At 43.9% G+C, this 15937-nt stretch overlaps 1 protein-coding gene across 1 annotated transcript in view; it reads right to left on the reverse strand.

Moving 5' to 3' along the window:
• The window catches only part of AGR3 (anterior gradient 3, protein disulphide isomerase family member), a 59784-nt gene extending 56972 nt beyond the window's left edge, over positions 1 to 2812 (reverse strand). The window contains exon 1 of the mRNA XM_078663778.1: positions 2762 to 2812. The gene's annotated coding sequence lies outside the window, so the exon portion shown is untranslated. The remainder of the gene's footprint in view (positions 1 to 2761) is intronic.
• Between the last annotated feature and the right edge of the window lie 13125 nt (positions 2813 to 15937).

A 15937-nucleotide genomic window follows, 5' to 3' on the forward strand; every position in this document is an offset into this window, starting at 1 on the left:
GTTTACCTTCACCACAAACCCTTGTTTAATGAAATATTCCTAGACAGTTTTAGGATTGTTCACATATTATTTGAGAGTAAAAACAGGATGTGGGGTTGCAACCAGTGCCAGAAACTCCCTACGTTTGTTAAATTGAATATTCGAGTTCAAACATTTACTTATTAGCCTTGGAATTTCTTTAAAATGTGCAAACGTTGAATATCGTTTTTTCCTGATGCATTGCCTGCCCTGATTTAGTCTATTTAGCTGAAATACTTGCATTTTTCTTCCTAACTAAGCAAAATAGGTCATTTGTATGTCATTTCAATAAATGAGTAGACGATCCTCTGGCTTGAAGAGGCTCTGGAAGTACTTCATTCGACCCTTAAATCAAATATGCCAAACCACATGAAAGGTCATTTTTTTATCATTACTTCTCAAATTGTTGCGGGTTAGTAGTAGGGGACTTGATTCCCTTGGTATGGTTGGACCATTTAGCAATCCCTTTCCACTTTGTTTCCTCAGCTGCCCACAAAGTCCCAGAAATTAGGACACTTTAGTGAAGATGCTGGGAAAAGAGCTCTCTTAGGTAATAACCTCTTATTTCATTGATCGTTTTAAATCTCAACTTCATGCCAAGCCATATCATGGGAGCATAATAGACATATACAAAGACGAGTCCTGAAAAGGCTACTGTTTACTTTATATACAGACAAAAAAATCTACATTCCAGAATGTGAGGGACAAGTATTTTGTAAAAGCGTCTGTGTACTATATGTAAGGGCGTTAGTAGAAATAATACCAAGATAATACCATATTCGCACTCGTGTTCTCGGCATTGTGCAAAGCGTATAAAATGTGAATGTAACTCCACTGTGCTTATATGCTTGTCTTGCATCTTCATGGCAAATGCATGGACAGCAACACACAAATTACTGAAAGAACAAAATGAAAAGCAAAGATCTTATCAAAGAATACATAGCAGGAGGCACAATCACTCAATTGAATAAGTTCGACAATTAAACTCAGGAATACATCGGAAACAATTCAAGCGATGGTCATGGGACCAGAAACAAAGTAAACAAAAAACTAACTTTAAATAATTATACAGTTAGATAGCACTATCTATGTTAAAATCCTCTGCAGACCTATATGATGAGAAAGCTGAGTTTAAAGGTATAACCTCCTATGCCCTCATTATGAGTGCCCCAGGAGAGTGTGGTATGAATTCTGCATCCACAGTTAACAATACCGTGGTCGCATTAACTCTTGGGGTTCCATAAATAAGAGGGATTCCGAGTTGCACCCTGAGAACCCCATGAGAAATGAGGAATTACCAGGGGAACCAGTAATTCCACGTTTGCTTCCACAAACAATTCCTCACTACTGAACTTTCTCCAGCAAACACAATCTCCAAGTGACTCTATACACATCTGGGATATTACCACAGAGATCTAGATATTTGTAGAAACGGAAACTGCTTCTAGGAGTTAAAGGGAGCTCGTGGTGATGCCTCCAGGGCTAAAAGTGAGATTTAAAGACTCTGTAGAAACACTCATTAAGGTACAAATAACAGGCTTGTATTCGTCTGCCCCTGCATTGATTGGTCCGTTTAAGTCACAAAACTGGAAACAGGAGTACTATCTAACAGCGGGGATGTGAATAGTGGATACTTTATTTAAGAGAAGTTAAGACCATTCGGAGCAGCATGGGTTTTGCTTTCTGCATGCTATACATATATTATGTGTTTTATTCGTATATTTTAAGAAGGTATTATGCAGCTGTATTTGGCATCAGCACGATGATTCAGTTGCAGACGGGGCCAGTGTGTGATTTGAAGACCCGTGTATTGAATCTCAGCATGGCCTACTCAGCATTTAATGCTTTTGAGGTCGATACATTCAGAACTTTACACTCGGTAATGGTAACACCTATTTTAAAACAATTATCTGGGATAAAAGCAGTTACAAATGGAACAGTTTTTGTATCCACTCATTTCAGTATAAAATGAATGACTTTTTGTGATGTTCCGGTATTAATTAAAACCGATTCCTTTAGGAGCAATTAAGTGATTTACATATTAGCAACCATACATCCATTCTAATTTCTCTCTCAAAATGTCTTTGCAAATCTGTCTAAGAACGTGTCACGAATGGCCTCGTTTACACGAATTATCGTGCACAGAAATAAAGCATGCCCGTTAAAGCAGCGCATATCATTTGCCTCTAAGTATTTGCCTAATATCCAAAAAATATTCAAAGCCTGATTTGTGCACCTGCGGGCACTGCAAACAGTACCCAGGTGTGCAGAAAGATTAGACCTTGCCAGGCACGGTGACTCACGCCGGACCTGCACCTATGTGTATTGCTATTTCCGGCACTTGGGGAAAAAAAAACAGTACGTTGTTTCAGATAAAAGTTAAGGTCCATCATTTCTTGATTATGCGACAACTTTTTACCCTTCAGAAGTAAACAACATGGCCCAGAAGTATTTGTGGGTTACAGAAGATCCTACATTGATTTATTGTGCTCATTCTGCTAACCAACAGAACCAACACCCACAGAGACAACCACCTACCAACCAACACTATATGTCACTTAACACCAGGAACTGATAGAAATAATTCAGAAAACTCACGCATTTCCAACAAACTCACCATACGAAAACAGTTTGTAATATAATATGTACAAAACTAACCTGATATGAATACAATACTTTGAAAATTCATTTGGATTTTTTTTTTTAACAAATATATCTGAAAAAGTTGAAGACGTGTACTTACTGCAGGTGAGCTCCGGCACGAAAGTCCTTCCTGCTCTGAAGGCTTGTAGTCGAACTCCAGTAGGCGTGATTTAAAGAGATAAGTAGGACACCTGACCTGAACAATTCGGGCTCCATGGCAACCAGGATATGGTTACCTGTCGAGCTCACAGGCAGGGGAGGGGCAAGTTGGGGCAGTGCCGGGCACTGCTTGTCTGACTTTGGTACGTTCCCATGCCCACGCTGAACACTGCGCTCTCTTTCTGCTTCCACTTGGATCAGATTTCATCAAATTAAGAAACATAAATGGGCGCCTGTGTGCGTCTTTACTCCGGGGGCTGGCTTGGGGGTTCACTGAGAGATGAACTGCACAGAAAGTTAGAACTGTGTGTGCCTATTGTTCCCTGTGAATAGCTGGGTTCAGTGGAGCTTTGAGTTCAGATGTAGAGGTTCCAGAAACAACACATAAATGCTACTTTGTATGAAGGGGTGCTATAACTACACGCATGTTTGTTTCATTTAGAATAGGTTGCAATTTCTTAACTGTGTCTGGATCAAACAATTGCTTTGAAGAACAATAAATAGACCACTTAGAGTGTTCGAAAAACAACTTTAGTACTACAAGTGCCGACTTGGTGTGTTCTCTACAAACCTGCATTAAATAATGTGTTCTGGTAATAGTCCCTAAATTATATGAAAATAAAGAACATAGGCAGTAGCCAGAAACGTTGCACTGGTGCAAAACTCACAAAAGAGGCCACACCAAATACATCTGCACATTTTGCCTGCTTATGTAATAAGCAGAATTTGCTTCAAAGCAAACATGCTGAACGTGTTCACATAGTAAGACATTCAAAAACTTAAATCTTCTCACTTTTAAAATGAGGAAGGGTGGAATATGCTTCAGGGAAAATTGGTATTTTATTTCTAATTACAATTATGCAAAACCGGTAACTTCCATTTGTTTTAGACATTTAAGGATGGTATTTCAACTTCCGTATAATGCATTGGAAATGCTTTACAAGCATTGCATATAATTAACAATGATTTCAAAATAAATATCCCTTTACATTAATTTTGTGATAGGAACAGGAGCAAATCAGCCTGCACAAGCAGCAGAATTAGTGCAAAGAGGTTTGCTGTTTGTTTCCACCATTGCAGATTCTCTGAACATGTTCAAAGTACATATCCAGTAAAGATGATGGGCCTTATTTAGAGATTGGCAGGCAAGGTTCTCTGTCAAAGGCGCTGCAGATGTAGTGTGTGCCATACCAAGAGTGCACTGCAGTAAAAGGCACCACAAATAGTGTGGGTGGGACATCTCATCTGCTCAATTAAACACAATGGCATGAAGTGTGAGATTTGTATTTTTCAGTACTGCATGGCCTTAAATGTAAAGGAATTTAATGCCGGATGTGAAACTTTTGTGAAGCTTTGTTCTTCTTCACATTTAATCCGCACCTGATATACAGAAGGTATCACTTGTGTATTTGATGATTCCTTTTATTAAATCAACACAACAAATTTATAAAATTAAGTTTATACACTTTTGGTACTTCATACAACCCTGCCTCAGATAGGAAAGAGCTGAATTATCAAAAACGTGCGGTTGATATCAGCAAATACCAGGAGAAGGATTTGTAAAATTAGTGATCTGCTTCAATGTGTGAGGTGTAACAAAAGGGAATGTAAGGTGCTCCTGAGGGTAGTAATATGTTGGTATGCTGATCCATGGTGTAAACAAATAACTTTGTGAGAAGTAGCTTTATCAAGGAGTCTTTTGATTGTAGTAAAATTCGGAGGCTGGGCTGTCTTTTTTAAACTCGATTGACAGATTAAGTTCAGAAGAATGAAAAAGTACTTACAGGATGTACATTTGAGTGAGTTCTAACTTGATATGTAACATAATGCAATGAACATACGTGTAATGAGATGGACTTCTGTTCCTCCTGAAGCTTGCTACCAGCAGGGAAGAACTCTTCTTTACCTTCAATGTAGGTGAGCAGGCTGACAGCAACACTTATCGATGTTGCTGCGATCAATGACACTGTGGACCCTGAAGTTCTACCAAATTAGTCTACAATTAGCCTGGCTGACCAGCACAAAAGTCCCCTCTTTGAGCTTCAATTGAATTCAACAGGTATGACTGAGGTATGAAGGATCATCGACTCAAAGGGTACAGTGCAGTGTTCCAAAGACGTGAACCCTGTCACTAGCATTTTAACTTGCAAAAGAATGAGTGACCATGTCCATTGCTCTGCTCAATAGCACGCTGCTGGTGTGATTGAATGTTGGCATGCTGAATGCCAAGGATGCGTACTCCTAAATGCACCTCATGCCCCTTTAATCCACTTCTATACACTCCCAGCCAGTTTATTTTACTAGCAGGTTCCTGCTTTTTTTTTTGTAATGCTTTTTCCGTCTTTCTCTTGCCCCATCTTTGTATTTTTTTTTACTCTGTTGCAAATGCCCGATATAGAAAAATAAGTGCAGTTCGCCAAAAATGAGTGCCGGTGGCCTCCACTGGCAATCACTGGCTCAAATTAAGCAATGCCTCTCACCCTTTTGTTCAATGTTTATGTGGTTATGTTGATATTTATACTTGAACATTATCAAATGAAAAACACTTTAAAGTATATGCTGAACAGAAAGGCATGTATGGATGCTTTACAATACCTGCTTGAGTGGATCAAAAAGAGAAACCATGATACTTGGAGAGTCTGATCTCAACACACACCCCTTCCAATGGCCTTCCACCCTGTACCTAACAACCACATCACAAACGATTAACAATATGGGAGTCATTTTTCTGTCCTGAACTTTTATTTGCCCCTAACTTGCTCCAGTTTTTAAGGCAGTCAACCTCAAAGTGTTCCTACTCAGATAGATTCTCCCTCTGCAGCAAACGAGACACCAGATCAACGTGACACAGGCCCTCCCATCTACGCAAAACCAACCATTGTCCTAAACTAGTTTCTAGGCTCTGGTGAATTGGACTTATCTGTGTCTCCAGTGACAACATTAGAATGACATCCTAGTTTCGTACGAGTTGGATTCTTTTGATATGAAGAGTTTTTAGGAAATTTTTATTTTCGGGAGTAGAAACTCAGATGCTGAGGCATCTACCCACTGACATATCCAGCCTGGTGCCCAATACTTGCACAGTACAGGAACTGGCCCAAAGCAATTTATCTACATATCCCATAAATAAGGCAGATAGACAGTGAGTTGTAAACATCACCCAAGTTGAGTCTAGCATAACCTCGTAGGATATTACTGGATGTAGGACTGTTGTTTTTGAAAATCAAGTACTTAGTGTGCAGCAGTATTCAGAATGTGATAAGTAAATCATGCCTACTACTGTGTGACTTTCATTATAGATCCTATCTGCAAATGCAAGTTTTACCATTGCGTAAGTAGAAGCCCCATTCTTCTTTGAATTTACGTCATAGACGTAATATTGATTTTATTGAGCATTATTTAATGTTTCATACTTTATCGAGGAGGCCTTGAATACTTGTCCTCAATACCTAGGGAGAAAGTCAAGAACCTAAAGGAAGTATCTATTTAGTCAATTGTAGTGCAACAATGTTGTGACCTTGTATTACCAAATTAACCACTGTACTCGCACAGGAGGCTGCTCTGTAACCACTGATGGTCCCACGACCAAATTAAAGGTCCTCATAGTCAAGAATCCATGTAGATCACAAACAGGTGTACATGTAAACAAAAAGGAAAATACAGATGAATACACTCGTACAGCAAACTCATAAGGAAAAACATTCAAAAGTGGACAGACAACGATACACATGAAGATACAAACCTAAGAAATCTGATTGAGATCGGTGAGATGAGCAGGTAAACTGATGTAGTGTGATCAAGCCACCCCTTGAAAAGTGCCATAAAGGCAGGAAAAACGTTTTCTGTGTGTTTACATTTAACCGCTCCCTTTTAATGGAATGCTGTGACATGCAGATTGAGTGAACTCACCTCTTGTACTCACCTGCCTGGAATGAATTCCTCTGCTCCTTTCGTGAGGTAGCTCAATGGCTTGGGTGGTGCAAAAGAACAACGATTAGATGCCTCAGCGCTAAGTCGTAGACAATAGATAGCAATGCAAGCTTCTCTAACAAAAGATGTTGGTCTCCATGACGCACAACAGAAATATAGAATGAGAAAAGCACTTCAGTCTTCATTATTACTGCGCCATAACTTAAACTCACACTTTCCCTCATCTTTTGTACTGAGGGAGCTTTGTTGGCTTTGATTCTGCTGGAATCACTTGTACCAGGCAGGTCCAGAAGATGGCATTGTGTAAAGGTTCTCTCTCTATATATATGACACACACACACACAGACACACGCACACACACACACACACACACACATGCACTTACAAACAAACATGTGCACAGACACCAGCACACAATTTCTTTCCAGAAACACACACTCTTCTGCAACAGGTCTCTCTCAGACACTCTTAATCTTTGTCAAATGCATACACACCTCCACACACACACAGACTCACACACACTTTCATCAGACATGCACTCTTCTGAAACAGGTCTTTTCCTTTCTCTCACAGAAACACTCTCTCTTTAGACCGCGCACCCACACAAACACATACAGACACAAACACAACTCACACGTGAGCACACACACATTCTCTCCCCAGACACACTCTCTTCTGCCACTTATTTTTTTCCCATCACTCACTATTACACTTTTTCATAGATATAAACACTCTCTTTTGCCATACACACACACACACACACAAACATGTGCGCACACAAAACACTTCTGACGTTTGCGGCTTTGTCTCTTAGACAGGTAGGCTCAGTGGTGTATCTATCCTATCAGCAGTAGTGTCTATTAAATCAGGCCCCTACCAATAATGTGTGTACAATGTTTTTCTCTAATGGATAATAGTTTCTCTGTAGATGGTCACATCAGAGGCCCCATACTGAAATCAAAATGTATGCTACAATGTCCTTTCCAACTAAATCCTGTCCCTTATGAACAATAAACATTTTCTTTTGTACTTCTTTTCATGTTGAGAGATTTTCAGCCGCCATTGATGAGCTACCTGACATATTACATAAGTAAAATTAATTAACAAAACCTATCTAGTTATAGGACATAGATTAGCAGGTAATAGTACATGTTGCCATAATACTAACCAGAGTGAATGGCCGTTGATTTGGCCTCTGTAAATAATTTAGTTTTTCACATTTATATTGTAGGTTCTTATTCATCTTTGGTAAACATTTCCAAAATGTTTTGAACACACTTACAATTAGAATATTTTAATCATGGAGACTCCCATCACATTTTAGCCCTGGTGAAACTTCATCATCTACTCACAGCAGTGAAACCTGTTGACACATGTCTCCCTCCTCTGTATTTACTAGATATGAGTAGAGCGGTGGCAGTGAGCAACATTATACACGCATTAATAGTGTGGAACTAGGCTAGCAGTTAGGAATGCACATACTTACAGGTTTCGTTGTGATTGTCTGATGTACAGATGAGGTTAAACGTTATGTTTTTTTATACAAACTCTTCTTTGATGGAGGCTCAGGGGTTCATGGGCACAATCTGCCCAGAAGTGAGATGGCCAGGTACGCAGGGGCCTCCGCCAATGCCCATTGGAGGTGATGCCCATGTATTTCAAGGATTCAGAGCTCTAGCCAAACTGCCACTCACAGAGTAAAACTGCTTGGTCCTAGAGAATCTAACTGGCAGGAGCATTTCGGATTTAGACTCTCTCTGGATCTTCCCCTTCACTTCGCACTCTCCATAGTTGCTTTGTGCTGCTTCCTTCAAGCTGTTTAGCACAGGAAGTTGAAGCAAGTGAGAGATGATCTCTCTCCCTCACGCACATATTTGGTAATTTTTCCTTAGGACATCATCCTATGTTAGCTTGATATGGGACCTCTTTCTGATCTTTAAATCCCTGTAGATACATGAAGCCTGGTTCAATTAGCCTTTTTCAAAATGCTCGAAATTGGCAGCCACCTCTTTCCCCACCATGATGACCCTGCCTCTTAGGCATCTGCAGTAACTATTAAATACGTAAATCAATCATTTGAGCATTTCAGTCCATTTGGGATACAAAGCAGTCTCTAAAAGGCCGGTCCTCACGCTGTATTGTATTGCTAGTTCATAGGTGTGCTTGGATGCAACAACGTGAGTTTTTGATGAGACCTATGTGAAAAGTACACTAGCAGCACTAGTGAAGCAAAAGAAGTGTGAGATAGGAGGACACAAAATACCTTTTTGAAGAGATGGAGAGGTGTGTGAATGTAGTATTGCCTATGCCGAAGTGCTTTAATGTCAAGTGTGTATGGCGCATCTTCCCACTTAATCTCACTGTGAACATGTCTCTAGTCATGCTCAAGCGCTCTAGTCGCGCTTGAGCATTCCCTATTTAAGCAAGGCGAATGCAAGCGCGCAGCCCCGACTACAGACTGCTGTAATTACAACTCGCTGTACTATTTTCGTAGATTTCGTAGGACACTTTTTATCTGCCCTCTCACTCGCACTTTAAAATTGAAACAGGGGATTATTTTATCCCTTTTACATTTTGTCACTTGATCCTAATTTGTTTTTAACGTGTGGTTTTGCTCTTCTGTTCTTATGCCCTTACCTGCACTGTCTGGATTGCGTGCTCCGAGCCTGGTTGTCCCTCTTTACTTTCTTGGGTGACACCGTGGCCGTACCTACTTGCGGTTAGCGCTCTAGTCACGCTTGAGCATTCCCTACTTAAGCAAGGCGAATGCAAGTGCGCAGCCCCGACTAGAGACTGCTGTAATCACAACTCGCTGTACTGCTGCTATACTGTTTTTAAGATTTTCGTAGATTTCGTAGGACACTTTTTATCTGCCCTCTCACTCGCACTTTAAAATTGAAACAGGGGATTATTTTATCCCTTTTACATTTTGGCACTTGATCCTAATTTTTTTTTGTAGCTCTTTTTATTATTAATAAATAAACAAACAAGGCAATAAAAGGCAGTACAGCTGGATATGTTTTCAAGGAGGAAGGAAAGTGCATTACAATTTAATACAAAGATCAGTGCGGGGGGGGCAGGGGGGAAATCAGAGTCAGAATACATTGAGGCTTAAACAACACTAGGAATGTCGGGTCAGGGGGAAAGAGGAACATCCGGAATATCCGCGAGGGGAGGTGTACATATATCACCCCAGTAGGAGTTCCATTGGCCCCAGATTTTACCCCACTTCTTAGGTCTGCCGCGTGCCACATACACCGTCTTCTCTCTAAACATACACCAGTCCATGTTCTCCTTCCATGCCAAGACCGTGGGCGATCTATGGGAACCCCACAACTGCGCAATATCTCTCTTGGCGACCATATTCCCAAGGGTCGCCCACTGAGTCTGCGCCACATTATAATCAGTCGGTTCCCAAACATTCAACAAACAACACCTGGCTACAGGCAATAGCGCAACACCTGTGACCTCCTCCATCACAGCATGCACTCAATTCCAAAACACTACCACTTCTGGATACACCCAAATTATGTGGAGGAAAGTACCAATTAAACCGCATCCATGCTTACACAACCCATCCACAGAATAACCCATACGAATCAGGCGAGGGCCGGTCACATAAATCCGATGCAGGATCTTAAGCTGTACGAGTCGGAGACGGGCCGGAATCGCGACCTCCTTAGGTGAGGATATCGCCGATTGCCATGTCCTCGTCATCCAACTCTAGACCGTCACTGGTCCAGACCTCTCTGAGTTGCGCCAACAGGTCAACTCGATCGTTAATCAATTTCTTATATATCAAAGAAATAGTGCTGTCGGGAACATATCCGTCAAGCACCCGATCTTCGAGTGGGGATGATTCCGGGATAACAATACCTTCAGGAAAAACCGAACTCAACGCGTGGCGAATCTGTACATGACGGAAGAACTCCTTATCACTCAGCTCATATTCTACCTTCAACTCCTCAAAGGTCTTAATCCTACCCTTGGCCCAGAGATCACTCACCCTGCAAATACCGATAATATCCCACTTCTCAAAACCTTTCGTCTTCCACAGGCTGCCCAGTCTTTCCGACGCATCGATCCCTCCATCCCATTGCCGCATTCACACATTGCCACACTCGCACCGCTATCTTAGTGGGTCCCGAAAGTTACCCTCCAGCAGATTTGGAATAAAGCGCCCTGTTATAATCTCTACCCGGTAGCAGCCACTTATCCATCTCAAACGCAGGATTCTACGCAGGACCGTACATTCCATGATTAATCGCTCCCAGCTGAGAGGCCCAATAGTATCGCCTAATATCCGGAAGTGCGATACCGCCGTCATACCAGGGAAGCGTGGCGAGAGCGATACGCGAACGCCCATCCCATATCAACCGCCTCTGCAAACTCTCCACCTCCCGGAAATAGCTCACTGGAATGACATCAAACGTGTTCTGAAGCGCGTATAAAAACCGCGGCAAAGACATCATTTTGAAAAGAGCTGCACGCCCGAGGGGGGATAATGGCAGTCTGCGCCAGGCCACAACGTCAGATTTTAACCGTTGGAGTGGAGGAAGCAGATTACGATCGTAACGGACCCCGGGGTCTAATGTAATAAAGACCCCCAAATACTTAAATCCCATCTGCGTCACCTGTATGGGGCAACCGCGCGGCAAAGAGGGAGTGTCACCCGAGAGTACGTAGACACAGGACTTGGTCCAATTAATCACAAGGCCGGAGGTCCTCCCGTACGAGTTCAGCACATCAAACAGTACAATCAACGACTTTCGAGGCGACGTGAGATACAACAAGATGTCGTCTGCATAGAGTGATATTCGATCTTTGAAGTCTGGAGTCTACTGAATACCCCTCATCGATGGCTCCCACCGCAGCCAAGCAGCCAGGGGTTCCAAGGCGAGGGCAAAAAGAAGCGGGGACAACGGACACCCCTGCCGCGTGCCCCTCCCAAGAACAAAGGACTTAGAAACCCGACCATTCACCACAATCTGAGCCAATCGTTCCTCATACAAAAGTTTCACCCAGCCAATGAAACCAGGACCAAAACCAAACTTTGCAAGGGCAGCCCAAAGATACGGCCATTCCACTGTATCAAAGGCCATCGTAGCATCTAAGGAAGCCAAGATGGCCGGTTCACGCAGTGACGCTGCTCTCGCGAGAACGCCATGCGCCGCAAGTTCAATGCTGTATTACGATGTGGAATGAAACCACATTGATCCGGATGGATCAGGTCACTGATTACTTTTGTCAAGCGGTTTGCCAGCAACTTTGCGAGGATCTTGGGCTCCGCATTTAGAAGCGAAATAGGCCTAAAAGATGCACAGCGATCCAGCGGCTTCCGTTCCTGATTGGTTCAGATGCTCCGTCCATCACCACCCCCTTTTGTTCCCTTCCTTATTAATCACCACAATGATCGCAAGTCGCTGATCACGGGGGAGGGAGCCGATGTCTCGCGATTCCAGGAACATATCACGAAGATACGGCGCCATTTTGCCAGGACGCAGCTTGTAAAGCTCGATGGGGAGACCATTAGGGCCCATAGCTTTTCCTGAACGGACAGAACGAATAGCGAGTGCCACCTCATCAACTGAAAGTGCTGCGTCCATCAGGTCCCTATCTGAATCCAACAGGCAAGGCAACGCAATGTCTCATAACAGGAGATGTGAGTCTTCCTCTGGTCTATCGGAAACTGGGGAATACACATCTCGAAAATGTTCAGCAAAACACTCAACAATCTCAACACGGTCAGTCACTCGCACTCCATCAGTTCTCTCAATCACAGGAACCACACGACTTGCCCTCTCCTTTCTGTCTAACCAAGCAATCAGTTTCCCAGCCTTGTCTCCCACATCATATAGCCGTCCCTGCTGCTCTCTACTCATAACTCTAGCAGCGTCCGTTACCAACGCCCTATAATCAAGTTGTTTGAGACTGAGGACATGAACCCTATCATGAGTGATACCCAACTCCAAATCCCCTTCCAGGTCAGCTATTTCGGTCTCGAGGCGGACCACCGCCTCATTTTTGCTTTTCTTGGCACCAGCGATTAACGATAGCGCATGTCCACGGATAACCGTCTTGAAAGCCTCCCACAGTGAAACAGAAGAGGACACAGCCCCCACATTCTCAGCAAAATGCTGATCCAGAGACTTGCCTAATTTGTTTTTAACGTGTGGTTTTGCTCTTCTGTTCTTATGCCATTACCTGCACTGTCTGGATTGCGTGCTCCGAGCCTGGTTGTCCCTCTTTACTTTCTTGGGTGACACCGGGGCCGTACCTACTTGAGGTTAGCGCTCTAGTCACGCTTGAGCATTCCCTACTTAAGCAAGGCGAATGCAAGTGCGCAGCCCCGGGCACCAGGCACAACTTCAAGAAGGCGGACTGGAGCCTATACAAGAGAAGCCTGGAGGAGACACTGGTCCCAGGTCCCCTACGCTGCATCGAAGACATTGACCAGGCGGTTCACCGCATCACAGCCGCGATCCACACTGCTATTGAGCGCAGCATTCCCGAGCAGAAACTCCAACGCTGCTCTATCTACGACCTCCCGAAGAGCATCAAGCAGTCGATAGCTGATAAGAACAGAGCCCGGATAGAGTGGCAAAGGAACCGCACCCCCAACCTACTGAAGAAGTACAACGAACTGACAAGACAGCTGAAGATGCAAATAAGCCAGCACAGAGGGGAAAAATGGGAAGCAGCTACAGCTAACTTGAAGGACTCAAACAACTCTCTCTGGGGAATGACCCGACGCGTGACTGGGAAGAAGGAAATAAACCCACCGATACAGGGGAAGACTCACTTGGCATGCAGCAACAGGGACAAGGCTGATGTCTTCGCTGATACACTGGAGGCATCCTTCAGGCCTAACCAGGCAAGCAGGCTGGCAGCGGAAATCGAGCAAGAGCTCACCAAGCACCACCGAGAGCACCCACCAGAAACAGAAGCTGCAATCAATGAGGAATGCTCAATGGGCGAATTACTGGCCCTGGTAAAGACACTAAAAAACGGCAAGGCACCAGGAAAGGACAGAATAGTCAACCAAGCCATCAAGATGCTCTCAGATACCGCAGTGGACCATCTTGCTGAGATATTCAACGCATGCATGCAGCGCCAGTATTTCCCTAACGCCTGGAAAGAAGCAAGAGTCGTCGTATTCCCCAAGGCTGGGAAACCACTGCGAGACCCTGCAAATTACCGCCCCATAAGTCTGTTATCTGGCCTATCAAAACTCTTCGAAAAAGTTATCCTCGCTCGTCTCGTGGAGTTTGCGACAAGCGAAAACCTCCTTGCCAAAGAACAGTTTGGGTTCCGGAAAGACCACTCAACCAATCACCAACTCCTCAGAGTTGTGGACATCATCAGCCATGGATTCAACATCAACAAGTCTACTGGAGTAGTCTTTCTGGATGTAGCCAAAGCATTCGACCGAGTATGGCATGAGGGCCTACTTTACAAACTTATCAAGCTCAAGTTTCCAAACTACCTGGTCAAGCTGTTGTCAAGCTACTTGTCAAAACGGACCTTTCACGTGGCGGTGCGAGAAGAATGCTCATCGCCACGCCAAATTCTTGCTGGAGTGCCTCAGGGGTCAATCCTAGGACCATTCCTCTTCAACATATTCACAAACGACATCCCCACTGACCTAAAGAAGACTGATCTAGCCCTTTACGCAGATGATGTTGCAGTCATCTCCCAATCCTTCAGCAACAAAGAAGTGGCTAAGAACCTTGAGACATCGCTCTGCAGACTTTCCGAATGGTACAGCGACTGGCAAATTACCCTGAACACAAGCAAAACCACAGCAACACTATTCACCAGGAAGCTGAACAGGAAACATCCACAGATCCTCCTCAATGGGGATGAGATCAAATGAGAAAACAGCAGCTCCTACCTGGGGGTGACTCTGGACTCTAAACTCAGCTGGAGAAACCACATAGAGAAGACCTGCCAGAAAGCAGCAGCCAAACTGGCTGCATTATACCCACTCCTGAAGACCAAGTCGATGCCCATGCAGAGCAAGGTGCGAGCAATCACCGCAATAATTCGACCAACTATGACATACGCTTCACCAGTTTGGAGTGGCTGCCGTCCGCAGCTTCGGAAAGACCTACAGAGACTACAGAGCAAGGCTTTACGGATTGCAGCAGGTGCACCTATGTTCACACGAACAGCAGACCTCCACAGAGACCTAGGCATTGAGATGTTGGACAACCATCTCCTCAAACTCAACAGGACATTCTACAAAGGATTAGATCAAAAGGAAAACCCACTGATCAGGAAACTCGCAGACATCTCTAGAAACCCATTTGACCGCTACCCGCGTCCCATTGAAGCGCTAACCTTGCGAAACTGAAACAGCAACGCAGCATCCAAAAACTCATCACTGCTTGAAGGCAAACGCTGGCAGGTACGCAAAACTCACAGTTGCCAGACGGCATCATCGCCTCGGCAAGCAACCAAAACCCTTTCGCTGTCTGATGGCATAATCGCCGCGGCAGGCACCCAAAACTCAACACTATCAGAAGGCACTAGATAGACAAAGACAAGACTCTCTGAGGAAACATGCTGACAATTCTGCAAACTCAATTGACCGCTACCCGCGGCCCATCACTGAACTGACCATGTGATACAACCTCAACTGTGACAAAGCGTCACACATCAATAAGACAACCTAAACAGCGACTAAAAAATTCGAAATGAATGTGGAGTAATGAGGCTACTGCCTCGGTATCCAGAAACTCACCACTGCCAGATGGAATCTGACAGACGATAACAAGACAGCAGGTGCGCAGCCCCGACTAGAGACTGCTGTAATCACAACTCGCTGTACTGCTGCTATACTGTTTTTAAGATTTTCGTAGATTTCGTAGGACACTTTTTATCTGCCCTCTCACTCGCACTTTAAAATTGAAACAGGGGATTATTTTATCCCTTTTACATTTTGTCACTCGATCCTAATTTGTTTTTAACGTGTGGTTTTGCTCTTCTGTTCTTATGCCCTTACCTGCACTGTCTGGATTGCGTGCTCCCAGCCTGGTTGTCCCTCTTTACTTTCTTGGGTGACACTGGGGCCGTACCTACCTGAGGTTAGTGCTCTAGTCGCGCTTGAGCATTCCCTATTTAAGCAAGGCGAATACAAGCACGCAGTGCGCGTGCGCAGCGGAACGCCACTGGCGCGCCAGAG

The sequence above is a fragment of the Lissotriton helveticus genome, chromosome 10, assembly GCF_964261635.1.
Source record: "Lissotriton helveticus chromosome 10, aLisHel1.1, whole genome shotgun sequence".
Classification (NCBI taxonomy): Eukaryota; Metazoa; Chordata; class Amphibia; order Caudata; family Salamandridae; genus Lissotriton; species Lissotriton helveticus.